Source organism: Pogona vitticeps, chromosome 2, assembly GCF_051106095.1.
Source record: "Pogona vitticeps strain Pit_001003342236 chromosome 2, PviZW2.1, whole genome shotgun sequence".
NCBI classification, from domain to species: Eukaryota; Metazoa; Chordata; class Lepidosauria; order Squamata; family Agamidae; genus Pogona; species Pogona vitticeps.
Genome location: NC_135784.1, coordinates 271,343,118 through 271,358,457, shown reverse-complemented (window position 1 = coordinate 271,358,457; position 15,340 = coordinate 271,343,118). Strand labels below are relative to the sequence as shown.

Below are 15,340 nucleotides of genomic sequence, written 5' to 3'. Positions count from 1 at the left end.
TCTCCAGGAAATTCTGTGTTGAAGCTTCGTATTACAGAATGTGTTGCTGACACAAAGGCCATAGTAAGAACAAAACTCCAGCAAGTGTTGGCCATTTTCATTCATCTTCCCAATGTCAAAACGGCCTAGACAAGTGGGCCAAGCATTGTGATCAGCACCAACTTTAGTGTTAAAGTGTCCAAGAATAAACAGTGGCTCTCTCTCGGGTATTTTTTTGATAGTAACTGCCAGATCATCTTTGATTTCAGTTACAGACGACAATGTTGGTGCATATGCACTAATGAGGGTGACCGGTCCCACTGATGAGTGGAGCTGCAGAGACAGGATTCTTTCACTCCCCAAAGTAGGTTGAACAATGGATCTCAGCAAAATATTTCTGACCGCAAAGTCAACACCATATTCCCTGGACTCATTCAATGGTTTTTCCTGCCAGAAGAATGAAAAAAAATTTCTTTGACAGATCCCATGTCTGGCAATCTCATCTCTTGCAGGGCAACAATGTCCATCTGCAACCTACTCAATTCCATGTCGATGACAGCTCTCTTGCACACGTCATCTATTTCCTGCATGTCATCAGAAAAGCCAGGGGTCATTGTCCAAACATTCCAGGTGCCTAACTTTGGGCAGAAGTTTTCTTATGATTGTTGCATGCTGCAGGGTTATCAATCTGCATGTCGGCTTTCACCCTAAACCCCATGCACCCCGTGAGGTTAACAGATTGTGGTGAGACAGCACCTTACTGGCTGGGGGCTGCCCAGCTTAAGGCAGGCGGTAGCTACCTAGTGAGATGCAATGCCCTCTCCCACCATCAGAAGAAGCCCCTGGCATCATGCTGCACATCAATCGACCAAAGGCTTATAACCAGTAACTGCTACTTCCCATGTTATTTCTACACTGTATGTGAAGCTGGAGTGTCCTCTCCAGAGCATGAACCTGGATAAAATAATATGGAGGATAGGCTGTTACCCAAGCAGCAAATCCCCCATCTCCACGTCACTGAAATAGTCCAATGGAAAGGCAAGAGCCAGTACAACTAGTTCCAGTGACGTCACAGGAGTTGCCAGAATGGCACAAACTGCCTCCGGGCTCCGGCTCCAGATTTTGCCTCGAGGTTAACTCCTGAAGCCCTTTCCATCAGTGGATATAGCCACAAGGCAGTAGAGGTTTGAAATCGGAGTTTTCCTTCTCCTAGATGGGCTGCCTTCCAAGGCTGATGAGCCCACCTACCCGGCCTGCTCCCTAGTAGTGTGGAAATTAGAAAAACAGGCCTCCAGCTGCCGGACCTTGTCTTCCGACAGGACCACCAACTTACATTTGGAGCATTTGTACCCAGGCACTTCATTTGGCAAGAAAACAAATACTGTATGCCACAGGTGTTATAAGTGCAAGAGATCCTGCACTCTTCATCTTGACTGATTGGTCAGTGAATTAAGAAGAGAGGAAGTCTGATCCCCAAAATGACATGAAGCTTGGGAAAATTCATACTTCAAGACAATTTCCATATTCATTACACGGGGTTGGATTTATCACTAAACAATAGCATTCTGGAGTCTACTCTTTAGAAGGAATCATCTGAAAGGACAATGCCATATCAGTGATACAGGAGAGAGACTGCTAGCCAATGTGGATTCTAGTGAGCTACATCAGTGGTTCCTAACCTTGGGTAACTGAGGTATTCTTGGACTGCAACTCCCAGAAGCCTTGACCACCAGCTGTGCAGGCCAGGGTTTCTGGGAGTTGCAGTCCAAGAACACCTGGCTTACCCAAGGTTGGGGACCATTGATGGACAGATGTTTAGAACTGCTACTTTTAAAGCTAAAGGCTAAATGTTATTTTACAGAACAATGATTTACCATTTTTACTTCTTTCCATTAGTTAAAAGTAACATTTTATTGCTTGTTAACAATATTAACAATGTGGTTTCTTTCCTTGTTTTTCACAGGAAAACTAGAAAAACTAAGCATGTCCTCAAAATAGGGGCCAGAATTCTATACCAGCATAAGTACAATGGCATAAAAGCAGTAGTGAATTGCTGATTGTTAACAAGGCCCTGTTTCTATCCCCTGTCACACACCAGTCTCACGGGTTGGTGTGTGACAAGAAATAAAAGCAGCAACTTGTCAACTAGTGGGAATTTTTCTCTGCAATTTATGCCACTGCACTTATGGCAGCTTAACTGATCAATAGGATGCTGGTCAGTATGTTAATGAATAACATTACTTGTTAATCAAAATGGAGGCTGTTACCATTATAATGCTAGATGCAAAACCACTTGAACTTGCTGCTCAGTTAATTTAAATAAGTTCCTTCCAAACTCTGAGATGGTTCAATGGTCAGCTTGGTTTAAGGAAACCTCCTTTGTTTACTTCATTAATCAGCATTTCATCTTCACTTTATTTTTTACCTAGTTAATTTTTTAAAAAAGCATTATATCTCTTACTTCCCCCCCCCCCCAATATTCAAGCTTCCTTCAGTATTTCATAATTGAACTTATTTTGCTGTTTCTGCCAGTTTCTTCTCCATTTTGGTTCACACTCGGCTACCAAACACAAATTAAAAGAATCACAAACTCATGAAATTTCAAACGCTGAAGAAATACCACTGTAATCAATGGAACCAACCATGAGATTTTCTATTGTGTGTGCTCTCTCTGAAGATAATTCCTGAATGCTCTCTGCCGTTGGCCTGCTGACACCAATCTGACAAGGAAAAACAACTGAGTAAAAGTCAGCATCTTTCACCAGATACCTTGGTCAAATTTCATTCTGTTACCTCTCCTAAGAGAGTGGCCTGAGTGGGGAATCAGGTGTGAAAGAGCATTCTCAGTCACTTATCCAGTGCTGAGCACTCATAATATCACTCTCAGGCATGGATCTGCACCAACAGTCTGTGGCAGGTGAACTGAATAAAATAAAACACACCAAAAGCACAGCTGCACTGTTTTTCTGCCTGCTGTTTTCTTCCGCCATCCTCTCCCTACAAAATACTCTCTCATTTGAGTTCCTGGAAGAGAATAAGTGGCAGCCTGAGGGGGGAAAACAGCTGCAGAGAAGTATTATGGGAGTGGAAAGTTTAGGAAGGTTCCTGATTTCCCCCCACCCTCAGTACCACTTCCCACTTGCAGCTGCTCTCTCTTTGCAGTCACATATTGTTCTGCTCTAAGCATGATAAGGAAGTTGTCATAATTTCATTTCTCTGTCTGGTCTTCAACCTTCAACATCAGACTGAAGGACGAGGGGAAGGAGAGAAAGCTCGCAAAGAGCCTGGACAGAGCTGTCAAGCTACCACTTTTCGTTCTTTCTGGGAAGCCCCAAGCAGTACTCCTTGTAAAATCTGAAAATAACTCCAACAAGTTCTATCAAAGAGAGGAGGGCAAAGAAAAGAAAATAGCAGGCTGTAGAGCTTAATAACTCTAAGTTAAATTGTCTGCTGTCTGTGGAAAGTGGTTGCTCAGTGAAAACTCTGTATGGCGCACACACAAGAGGTTCACTGTCTGTCTAAACTGACTGCTGTGGTGAGCGTCGACCCAGCAGACACATACAGTAGAAACACTGTCTGTACATTTATGCCGATTAATGATCTCCAGATGATTTCCAAAGGCTAAAAGTAAATACTATAAAGACTTCTGAATTCATGTTTGAAATAATGTTGGTTAGTGTAACAAGTTGCATTGTTGTTGTTTCTTGTTATGTGCTGTCAAGTCACCCTCAACTTATGGCAACCCCATGAATGAATGATTTCCAAAATGTCCTGTCCTCAACAGCCCTGCTCAGCTTTTGCAAACTCAAGTCTGCAGCTTCCATTAGACAGTCAACTCACCTCATATTTGGTCTTCCTCTTTTCCTGTTGCCTTCCACCTTTCCCACCATTATTGTCTTTTCCAGAGAATCCTAACATGATGTGCCCAAAGTAGGACAACCTCAGCTTCAACATTTTTGCCTCCAAAGATTCTTCAGGCTTGATTTGGTCTAGGACTTCTTTGTTTGTCTTTCTTTCCACAAAACTCTTCAACACATTTCAAATGAATCAATTTTTCCTGTCAGCTTTCTTAACTGTCCAACTTTCACACTCATACATGATGGGAAATTCAAGAATGTGAATGATTTTTGTCTTAGTCTCCAGTGACACATTCTTACACTTGATTTTTTCTAATTCCATCATTCCTAGTCTCAGACTTCTTCTGATTTCTTGGCTACAAATGCATTGGCTTGCACTAGAATAGCCAATTGAATCAGAGGTGATTTGGTAAGTCAACATCTCCATAAATTTAATTAATTCAAACGGGCCTACTCTAGTAGGTTTATTTTAATTAAGGCAGTGGAAGACAGGAGGGTCTGGCATGCTCTGGTCCATGGGGTCACGAATAGTCGGACACAACTTAATGACTAAACAACAAAAATAAAGAAGTTGGCTCACCATATCCACATTCACTAAAACAGCCTATTCTAATGTGAGTACAATAAGGAACAAGATTTCAGCCTATGTGGGATTTTTTAAAATGACAAAATGTCACTTATCTGTTACTCTGAAATTCATAGATACTAAAGAAAGAACTGGACATCAGTTCCAGCCAGTAAGTTGGCACAGAACACACAGATCTGGTTGGCTAATATGGGAATAAAATGCTGGATCACAAGAGCCATTGGTATGTTCAAGCAAGACATTTTGTCTGACTTTAAGTACTTCAATTTTATAGCAACCAGAAAGCAATCAAGAATAATGAGGTAACATTACAGCGTTCACTAGTCTAGCCAACTGTTTTTGCAAAAATACCCCTTTTAACTACTTAAAAATGCTTTTCTTTTACTATGGTCATCCCTGAAAATGAACAGTAAGGAGTCATTTGTTCCTTATATAAATGATCTTGTTAGACGCTTGCTTCTTTGTTTGTTTGTTCTAAACTGGTTTTGTTGCAGGGGATGATTTATCACAGAAAGCAAACACTGATGTTATTTATCCAGCATATTTCGCAGAGCTGTGTTTTGGAAAAAATTCTTAAGCCACTTCTACCTTGAGTTTGCTTGCAGCAGTCCAAAGATACAGACTTCTTTTAAAAAATATAATTTCAATTATTTCATGCTATGAATATTATTTGTTTATTTGTTTGTTTGTTCGATTTATATCCCGCCCATCTGGTATATTCTACCACACTGGGCAGCTAGGTTTTGTGGTTTTAAAAGAACCCCTTGTATCTCATCTTGCACAGGATCATCTCATAGAAATGACTGATGAAAAAAAATTTAGAAGAAGCAAAAGAAAACATTTCTTCATGTAGCAGGTAGCTAATTTCTGTGCCCAACTTGGGTCCAGGCCATGTGAGGGGCCATATTTCTCCATAACAACTTCCTCAGGCCCAGGATCTTCAGGGTAGAATTTCCCCACTTGCCCCGATAGTTACATGCAGAGGTCAGAAATGTTGCTTTTTTAGCTGTCTAGGGTATTCTAGGATTTCCACATTTTGATCATATGCAGTCCTTGAATTTCAGAGAAAGTGTGCTTCTCAGATCTAGACAAGACACTATTTATGCAACTAATGATTGCATGAAGGGCTTTTGAAAAGCTAATATGAAGTGAAAGAAGAGGTGGTCCTCCCTGGTAGGGAATGGAAGAGATGCTTTAAACTTATCACATGATATGACTCCAATTGAGACATGGTGGTGCAAGCTCTTTGTATTAGAGGAAAATCTTCTAGTTTCAGTGAGAGCCTTCTTTTCATGCAAAGTGTTAATAAAAGCCAGTAGCTATGTTGGTTGGTATTCTGGGTGTTTCAATCTAAAAAAAGGTCTTTTGGCTCTCTCTAGTCTCCTTCCTGCCATTCTCTCTCTCTCTCTCTCTCACACACACACACACACACACACACACACACAGAGAGAGAGAGAGAGAGAGAGAGAGAGAGAGAGAGAGAGAGAGAGACTTACCATTACATTGTGACATGTTCCCATCTCTCCTCATGATAGCTCTACTGCTTTTTCTTCGGCACTACAATAAACTTGTGACCTTTAGTTTGCAAGACCTAAGTGGGGTTGTTAATGACAGGAGCTTTTGTAAATCATTAATTCACAGACACACCATGTGTTGCATGAGACTTGATGGTGTGTAATAAGAATAAGTCAACACCAGCTGTCTTCTACCTACCCAGCACCATTTCTCTTTGTTTTTAATGGAATCATTGCTGGAGTCAATTTTGCTTTCCTACAAGCACAATGCTATTTCCTCTAAACAGGGAATAATCATGACATCCCAGATATTTTGAGATTACAGCTCCGTCTTGCAATTGGGAAAGTGGCAATTCCTTCCTTTGTTCATTTGAGTTTCATTCATTCAAGGGGAAAAAAAAAGTAATTCTCACTTATTCCAAATTAGCAATTTGGGTCCAGAGCAACTGTGGCTATAACCAAGCTCCTTAATTTCTAGAGTGCATTTCACAGTGATTGCTAGGAAACGGTACAACCAAGTGATAGAAAGTAAGTGAGAAGCTGAAAATGGCAGCAGCAACCGAATCAAATCACCTCCTTATTTTGATTTAAATATTATACCTGTGGAGGAGTTAATTGTTGGCCAGGTCAGTCTCACATTGTCAGGGGGGAAAATGTGCATAGCATGCATCTCAATTTCTCTGCTATTATGAGTCTTGTAATTAATTATTCCTTTTCAGAGAAAATTATACATCCATCCTAAAAATGGGTCCTACTTAGTTTGATTGCTGAAAATTAGTTTCAGAAGAAAAAGAGTGGAATAATGAATTTTCTGGTTGAGAACAAAATTAGAATTTCTATAAGGACTGACTATGGAAAATATGTCAAATGTTGCATTCATGTACCACCTTTGAGCTTGCTACCCTAACAATGCTGAAAAGCTACCTTCCTTTTGGTGGCTTTTCAGCACAACTTAGAGCAAGATTTACTTAAAGCACAGTTTTTCACCCCAGATCCACAAGGGGTGGCTGGGATGGGATAGAGGTGTCCCTCCACCAGCAGAGAGGAATTCCATTATGGGGGTCGGCAAATACCCACAGAAAGTTTTGTCATCATACATGGGGCATTACAGGGTCAGTTTGTTTGATCTGTTGGATTGGAAGGCTCTCCATTCACTTAGGAGACTCAGGCTCAGGCCACTCACCTATCTATGCCGATGTATGGATTTCAAAATTAGCATTTAGAACAAAAGCAAAGAGCCATCAAGCCCCTTATTTTTCCCTCTATGAACCGATAGCCAAATCGGCAGCCTCCAGCCCCTTATGTTGTCATCACATTCACTGTGTGATCCCTGACTTGGTGGAGGAACCAATCTAAGAGCCTGTCTACATTTCTCAAAAAACAAAAACAACCCTACAATATTTTAGCTGACTCAAGTCGCATGGTTTTTTTAAAAGTAATTTCCTGTGTTCCTATGTGAGCTCTCTCTTAAAAGTGTCTATAAGATTCCCAGTGGGACTTAAGTCGATTAAGAACACAGCGTGCTAAAATAAACAGCCCTCTGGTGGCCATTTATTTTAACTCGCTTCCTAAGAAAATAATACGAGTTAGAGAAAAACAAAAACACACTTCGGAATTCATTGTGTGGACATGAGACTCAGCACTGTTTTTTACAGAGGTCAAATCACAGATTTTTTGGCTGTGAGACCAGGCCCTAAATCAGAAGGAAAACAAGAGGACCCAGGAGGATGACTGTGATAGGAAACAAGTCATGTATGAATGCTCTCACTTAGCATTTGGAAGAGGACACGTGTCTGCCACACCAAAACTGCACATTTCGAACTGAGAATCAAAACCGAAGCCTTAATCTAATCCATACTCCCCACTAGAATGGACCTGTTCATCCTGTGGGTTTAACATAATTGTGGACTCCCTTTGGCTAATAAGTTCAGTGGCTCTACTTTCATTGAGACTACCAACTAGAATTAAGGGCAGTACAGTAGGATCTCCTTATCCATGAGATCAATATCCACTGATTCACTTATCCACAGTCTGAAAATATTAAAAGAAAAATCCTAGAAATACATATCTCTAAAGATGAAGATACCAGAACTGGCTACTAGAGGGAGCCAGGGACCATGCTATGTAGAGCATTGGCTATTAAAATAGAGTTCACTATAATCCACCTTTTATCAGCCTCTGCAAGGGGGAGCTTGGAACCAATCCACTGTGGATACAGGGGTCTTTACTGTAACATATTTTCAGTCATGAGAGTTCTTCTCCATATGCAGTCATCTCATTCTTATTTTCATGAGCTCAGGTGCTGGTTGTTGCCTAGTCACTTCTATGGTGGTTTTCAAGTACTGTATGGAAGATGTTCAAATAAAAGGCAATCCATGGCCAAGCAGGAATGGGACCCCAGGTTTCCTGAGTCTTAGAGCAACACTCTGTCAACTCTGCCATAATGGCTCTCATGCCTACCTTGATAAGCTTAGGGGCCAATGGTTGTGCATTTTGTGTAGTTCTAAGTGCATTCCATGAATAGGCTTACTGATTTTGCTGTTTTTCTTATATTTTGGCACATTATCTTTTCATATCACCAGTTTTACTGCATTTTTTAAAAGTTATGAGCATCCTAAAGAGGCTTGGCCACTAGATTGTTTATAAATAACCAAGACAATGTATACAATATATAGCACGATTCTATACATGATTACTGTTGGAGTGTTTGCAGTCTCACATCCCACCTTTAGCAGGTTTGGCTAGGAGGGAACTTTACGGGCTGGGACAACTGTCAATCTATCCAACACTAACCAATCATTCCTTTCCTGCTTTTTGAATTCAAAGGGACCCCCCGGCTCTGTGTCCTTTTCCTGCTATTTAGTCTATTGATGTCTGCTACTGGAAGTAGTCATGTTTGTTATCTTCCTATTGATCTGTCCCCAACTCTGTGTGTGTGTGTGTGTGTGTGTGTGTGTGTGTGTGTGTGTGTGTGTGTGTGTGTGTGTGTGTGTGTGTGTGTGTGTGTGTGTGTGTGTGTGTGTGTGTGTGTGTGTGTGTGTGTGTGTGTGTGTGTGTGTGTGTGTGTGTGTGTGTGTGTGTGTATAAAGGTTCTTATTCTTTCTACTACTAATATCTCAGAGTGAGTTACTGAGAGTGTAAGTCCCAGCAAATGGGAAAAGGGGTGGACTACTCTGGGGAACTTGAAGCTATTCTGCTCTGTGAATCCCTGCATTTTTGCTGTACAGCAGTAGGAATTTAAACAAAAATTCAAAATTCGGCAACAATTACTCACCATCAGACATAATTTTTGCTGCCTTTAGTGGAGCCTATTCAGAGACAAAGGTTATAAGATTCTAGCCTTCCATGGGGGAGTGTTACTGTGGTTTCTCAGATCTTTCTAGACTGCAACTCAAATAATCACTCAATATTGCCAATATTTGGTAGGACTCATGGGAACTGTAGACCAAAACAATTTAGCACGATGACAATTGCCTACCCATGCCTTAAATGCCCCCCTATACTCACTTAAGCTTCAGTCATCAGTTTAAAATAATAGCAACATTGGCTGTGTAACAAGTTTAGTCCTTGTTCCAGCTGGCATCTGGGGAACTGTTCGTCTGCTTGCTCCATCATGTGGTCAGATCAGTGTCTGGTACATGATGAGCTAGGTGGGAAAACATACTTGGCTTTTATATGCTGCAAATCAAGGAAGGGCAATCTCAGCAGGGCGAAGGACCATTTTTCAGATTTGCTGCAGCAGAAGAGCTACACTCCCCAAAGAAATAAGCCTGAAAGGGAGATGGTCAAGGAGACTAATGTGCATATATTACTATTATTCTTAGCCTTCGTATCCGCAGCATTTTAAATGCAGTGGCTGTGTGCCGTAAAGGTCACTTCACTGAGTTTTTGTTAACTGAAAAATGGGGTTAAATAAAAGGAGGGGTTAATGGACTGCCCTTCTCATTGAGAGAAAGGTGGGCTGTAAATGATACAAACAGATAAATTAACTAAAAAAGCCCTCTTGTGGGCAATTTAGTAAAACAAATGTTTGGGAGCGATGGGAACTTCCAGGAGTGCTACATTTCCCTCAAAGCATGACAAAATGTGTTGGAGTTATTTTAACCTCATAAGGTTTAAGCATAATAAAGTATTTAAGAGGTTTGTCTGGGAGGGACCATTCTGGGCTGGGGTGACCATCAATCAAGCCAGCAGTAGCCAATTGTTCCTTGGCTGCTTCTGATTTTAAAGAGAGCCACGCCCCTCCGTTTAGGAGTATTTTTTCCTTCTCTTTTTAGTCTGCTGGCAATTAGTATGCAGTTATGCAGTTAGAGTGCTGTTAGAATGTAGTCTGAGAGTCTGCTGTAAACAGTCAAGGTACTCTGTTGAGGCTTGTTGTTGTAATCAGTCGTTTCTGCACAGTATGTTGTTTTTTTATCTGTTCAGAGCTGAAAGTGATTTTTAAAAAATTCTTTCCCTTACCAGCGTCTCAGAGTAAGTTATTGAGACTGTAAGTGCCAGTTGATAAGACAATAAGGGCTGCTCTACTCTAGTGCGTTAATTCTGCTCTGCAAGTCCCTGCACTTCTGCTGTGTGGCTAGAAGTTTTTAATCAAAGTTTCAAAACCTTTGCAACAAAATGGTCTCCATGCCACCTAGCAGGTGCAACGGAATTTTCTAAAAACATTTTTTTTTAAATCAGTGCTAGATAGGGAACCTAGGGATGCTGAATCCCCACAAATCTATAACTGGGGGCCTATTTGTGGCCAACAAACTGCATCTTGCCTATCCCAGCCCCCCCCCCCCCCCCAGTTTCAAGAATCTCTAGGGACTGCATAGCCTCCCCCCCCCCATGAAAAAGGAAGTGGCCAAAAGGAGACTTCTGTTTTGTTTTTTAAAAACACTTCCTTTAATAGTTATATTTTCCTCAGTATTGTCAGTGTTCTTTAGCAATTGCAACCAATGAACTAAGACGATAAGGGCCAGTGGCACTACAATTAATATATGATTTATTTTTAAGTCATTAAATATAGAAAGACTTTTATGATGGCAATTAAGCTTTTATATAAATGAGTTTGCACTCTCAAAATTACCCTAAGGAATCTGGCCTTTTTTTTTATTGGCTTTCTTTTAACAAGTTCATGTTTTCTTTCTTATATTTGTTCTCAAGATGCATCCCTTAGCTTACCTTTATTTGACTCTTTTGACTATCTTATCCCAAAAACAGGAAGCCAGCTGGACAGTCTATTATTAGTATTATGCTAACAAACAAACAAGCTAGCACAATCCCATAAATATATAAGCATAAATACAAATGACTCATGCATTGAAAAAACAAGACATAAATAATAGCTTTAAAATGTGTACAGCTGGAATGAAGCTTCACTCCAATGAATTGGCAAACAATACCCATTAGACATATAAAAATGCAAAACACGATGTGTTTCAAATCAAGTTAATAAAACGTGCCAGGGACGTTTTATTAACAAGATCTTTAAATGTTCAGCATTTCTTTAGGTGGAATCTCAAATTTCTTAAGTAACACTTTTTCAACAGAAGACAGGGCAAAATATTTTCCATTAGTATCTTTCCTGTTGGCGTCGGCGTCTGTCTGGGGCATGTATGCACTGGGGACTTAAATTAACGATTCCAGGGATTCTTGGGTTATCTCACAGAAATGCTGTTTTTGGCTTATAGGACAATTGTCAAGACCTTAACAGTTCCTGGAGACGGGGAATTAATGTATGTTGTACTGTATATCTGTTTGTAGAATAATGGGATTCTAATGGTCTTCCTTAGATCAATGAGGCAGAAGCTAGAGATCATAAGCTCAGTTCCCCACTGTGCCTCATGGGAGAAGAGCCTGCCTATGTGGCTTTGGGGAAGCTACACAATCCTAGGATGCCCCCAGAAGAAGGGAATGGTAAACCACGTGTGAGTACTCTCTACCTAAAAAACCCTGAAAAGAGTTGTCATCACTTAGAATTGACTTGACGGCACACAATTATTATTATTGTGTTGCTTATGCTTTCTAAAAGATGATGCTCCCCAAAGTGCATTTTTGAGTTCCACAAATTTCAATGGATGAGTTGAGCAGGTTATGTATTCTCCTTTTCTTACTCTCCCTTCTGTTATTTAAATCAATGGATATCATAAATGCTTGTCTTTGTCCGATTATATGAGTAACTATAATTTCAGACTAACTGTCAACCATCCTGTTGTCCAGCTTCACTTATACAATGGGACTGATGTCATCGATCATGGAAGGTTGCTTCTAATGAAAGCATTCCATCTTCAGTTTCAGGTTGCATGTAACGTGCCCAGTGATACAAAGTTGTGTGCACCCCAGAATAAAAAAGGGGGCTCTTTAATTGGCTGCAATCTGCCATACCTGGTGATGTCACATCCACTGCACAGACAGAGGAACATAACAGGATACTTGCCATGGACTCATCTGCTTAACAAAAGGTTTACCTGAACAATGTAGAAGAATCTAGGAATATTAATAGATCATAGAGTCATCAGCATATATAGTGGCAAAAAAGCTAATGCAGTATTGGGCTGTATCAACAGACATTCAGCATCCAGAGCAATGGAAGTAATAGCAGCACTCTGCTCTGCTTTGCTCAGCCCTCACTTACACTCAAGACTCTACCACAGGAATTCTTCTCAAATCTAGGGGTTGATCTGCATTATGATTTATCAGCATAATTCATGGACAGTGTCCAAAATTGTGTTTCGTGGTGCAGTAGACCATTGAATCAGTGGGGATTTGGTGAGTAAACTCTTCCACAAGTTGATTCAAATGGGCCTGCTTCAATTGCAACTTACTTTAGCATAATAAGTCACAACTATAGGCCCATTTGAATCACTGGAATATACGGAGTTGTCTCACTAAATTCCTATTGATTTAATGGGCCTCCTCCGGTGCAATTTACTATGCTAAATAACATAATTTTGTTCAGTGAGTGTGCACCATTGCAACACATTTATCTGTCAATGACCATTAGAATTATACAGACATTTAGATTTGTGGGGGCAGGTGTCCCCACTGCCCCTCACCCTGTGGACATCCATACCTAGAGTCCTCTATCTTATTCTGGGTACCATGAATGAAGAAGGAGATTCATAACCTTGGATGTGTCCAGAGGAAAGCAACAAACATGGTAAAGAGTCTGGAAAGCAGACTTCATGAGGAATGGCTGGGTCCATTTAGCCTAGAGAAGAGAATATTGGCTTCTTCATAACACCAGTTCCTAGCCAATATACAGAAATCCATTGTACATGACATTAGCTATGATTTAGAACAGTGCTTACCAACCTTGGGTCCCCAGATGTTCTTAAACTAGTGTCAGGGTTTGGCACCTTGTCTAAGAGTATTAACACTATTGGGGGGGGGATAGAATGCTGCCTCAAAATGCCCTAAGAATGCAGTAACTTCCAGAAACCCTGGCCAACACAGCCTTCTGGGAATTGCAGTCCAGGAACACCTCGGTTACCCAAGGTTGGGCACCACTGACCGGATGGATAGGTGCTTAACATAACTACTATTGTTTACAGTGACATATCTATCATAGCACCTATCAGATATATTTGAACATGTTAGATAACACCAGAAAGTTACTGGTTTATTACAACACACAGTGAACAGAGGCTCCAAAGAATATACACATCCATTCCAAGTAGAGGTAGTGGAGAAATATATTTGGTTCTCATTTTAATATGAACTGAATGAAGTAGAGCAGGATCCACAGTGGGCTACTGCTGATGGAACAGGAGATTCTAGCAGAACCCAATGAGGACAAAGAAATCCCTTTGGTTGCCAATATATTTATTTATATATATTTAAAAATCAATTTGGGCAACAGGGGACTTTTCAAACCATTTTTTTCCATTACAATTTAAAATAAAATAAAATAAAATTATGCTGTGGTTCTGAATGCGAGCAGCCTTTGGAGTGCTGACAGAGTATGTTGACCTCAGGGGGGGGGGGGCAATGTACAACAATCTGGCTTTACCTTGCAGACCACTGCTTTAAAGGCAGCTTAGTATAGAGTGCATAAGAATAGTCTGTTGACTTGGTTCTATGTTTATTCTCTGGGATGGGAAGAATCAGCCCACCCTCCATATTCCTGGAAACCACAAAATGACATCTCTCTCTCACACACACACACACACTCTCTCTCTCTCTCTGGCTAGGCATGCAGAAATAATAGAAGCAAACAATGCACCATAATTTATTTTTATGAATGTCAGGGATGGCAGGGCACTTGAATTCTACATCTAGTTCAAACAATATTTCAGTCAGATCCTCCGTTCTAACAGAGCTGTTAAATCTTTTCAAAGACTTCAATCTGTGTCCCCAGCATAATATATTGGTTATGGGCTTTTTTCCGTGGATAGTAATAATTGTAAATCTTGTAAATTAGCATGAAGAATGTCAACAAGACTCTCTATTAAAATCCATCTTTATTGTTATTGGAATATTTATTAGCTAATAAAATATTTAAATAGTCATGTACAACTTACTCCTTTAAACTTTCCTTCCTGCATTCCCTACATCCTGAAACATATGATCAAGAGAGTAGTTTCCACATACACCCTCCCTTCCCTTTCTATCTTCCCCGATGGTTGAATACTTTAATGTTCATTTGTGGAAATCTTTTGGCATGCCAAGCACATTACCACATTATTAACTCAGTCTGGGCTTTTATCTGCTGTGCTTCCTTTCATTATTAGTTTGCTTTATGTGGCTTTGTTACGAGAACATTGGCTTTTAATTCTGAGCTGCTCTGAAAAGGGCAGAGAATACATTTTCAAATAAACAAAATATATACAAACTTCTACTTCATATGTGTGTGCAGAAAGCTTTAGGAACAAAATCTGTTTCATGGGTACAGGGAGCTTTTGATGTGGGAAACTTCTCCAGTATGGAATGGTGCAGCCTAAGAAAAGCTACATTTCAGTTAATGAATTCCAACTGAATCACTTCCCTACTTGGAATGGATAGCTTACCTTCCATTTGGGCTATGGCCCAAACAGAGAGGGCACTCCATCACACGTTCCTGCCAGTTTGATTAACCTGAAGCCAAAAGAAACAAAATCATCCACTGGGACCAAATATGAAAGAGAGACAAAAGTCTCAGGATGTTGAAAAAGTAGGTTTATTGTACTTTGAAACATGTCTAATCTATTTCAGCCAAATCAATCTGTGGTCTTCCATAAGGGAAATATTTTAGCAATATGTAATCAAGATCTCTTTTGGGCTGGTGGAGCACAGAATAAGATGAAAACATATCTTCAGTCTGTATGCAGAACACATCATATGGAAACCAAGACTGGATTCAGATGAAGGGGGAGTGAATCTTGGTGGAAGAAACATCAGTAATTGAAGATAATCAAGTTTAAGGATGTGTCGCGGGATAC

General features: G+C 40.3%; 1 long non-coding RNA gene across 1 annotated transcript in view; it reads left to right on the top strand.

The window, feature by feature from the left end:
• The window catches only part of LOC144587050 (uncharacterized), a 42,354-nt gene extending 30,512 nt beyond the window's left edge, over positions 1 to 11,842 (top strand). The window contains exon 2 of the long non-coding RNA XR_013542216.1: positions 11,714 to 11,842. This is a non-coding gene — a long non-coding RNA (uncharacterized LOC144587050). The remainder of the gene's footprint in view (positions 1 to 11,713) is intronic.
• Positions 11,843 to 15,340: the final 3,498 nt, after the last annotated feature.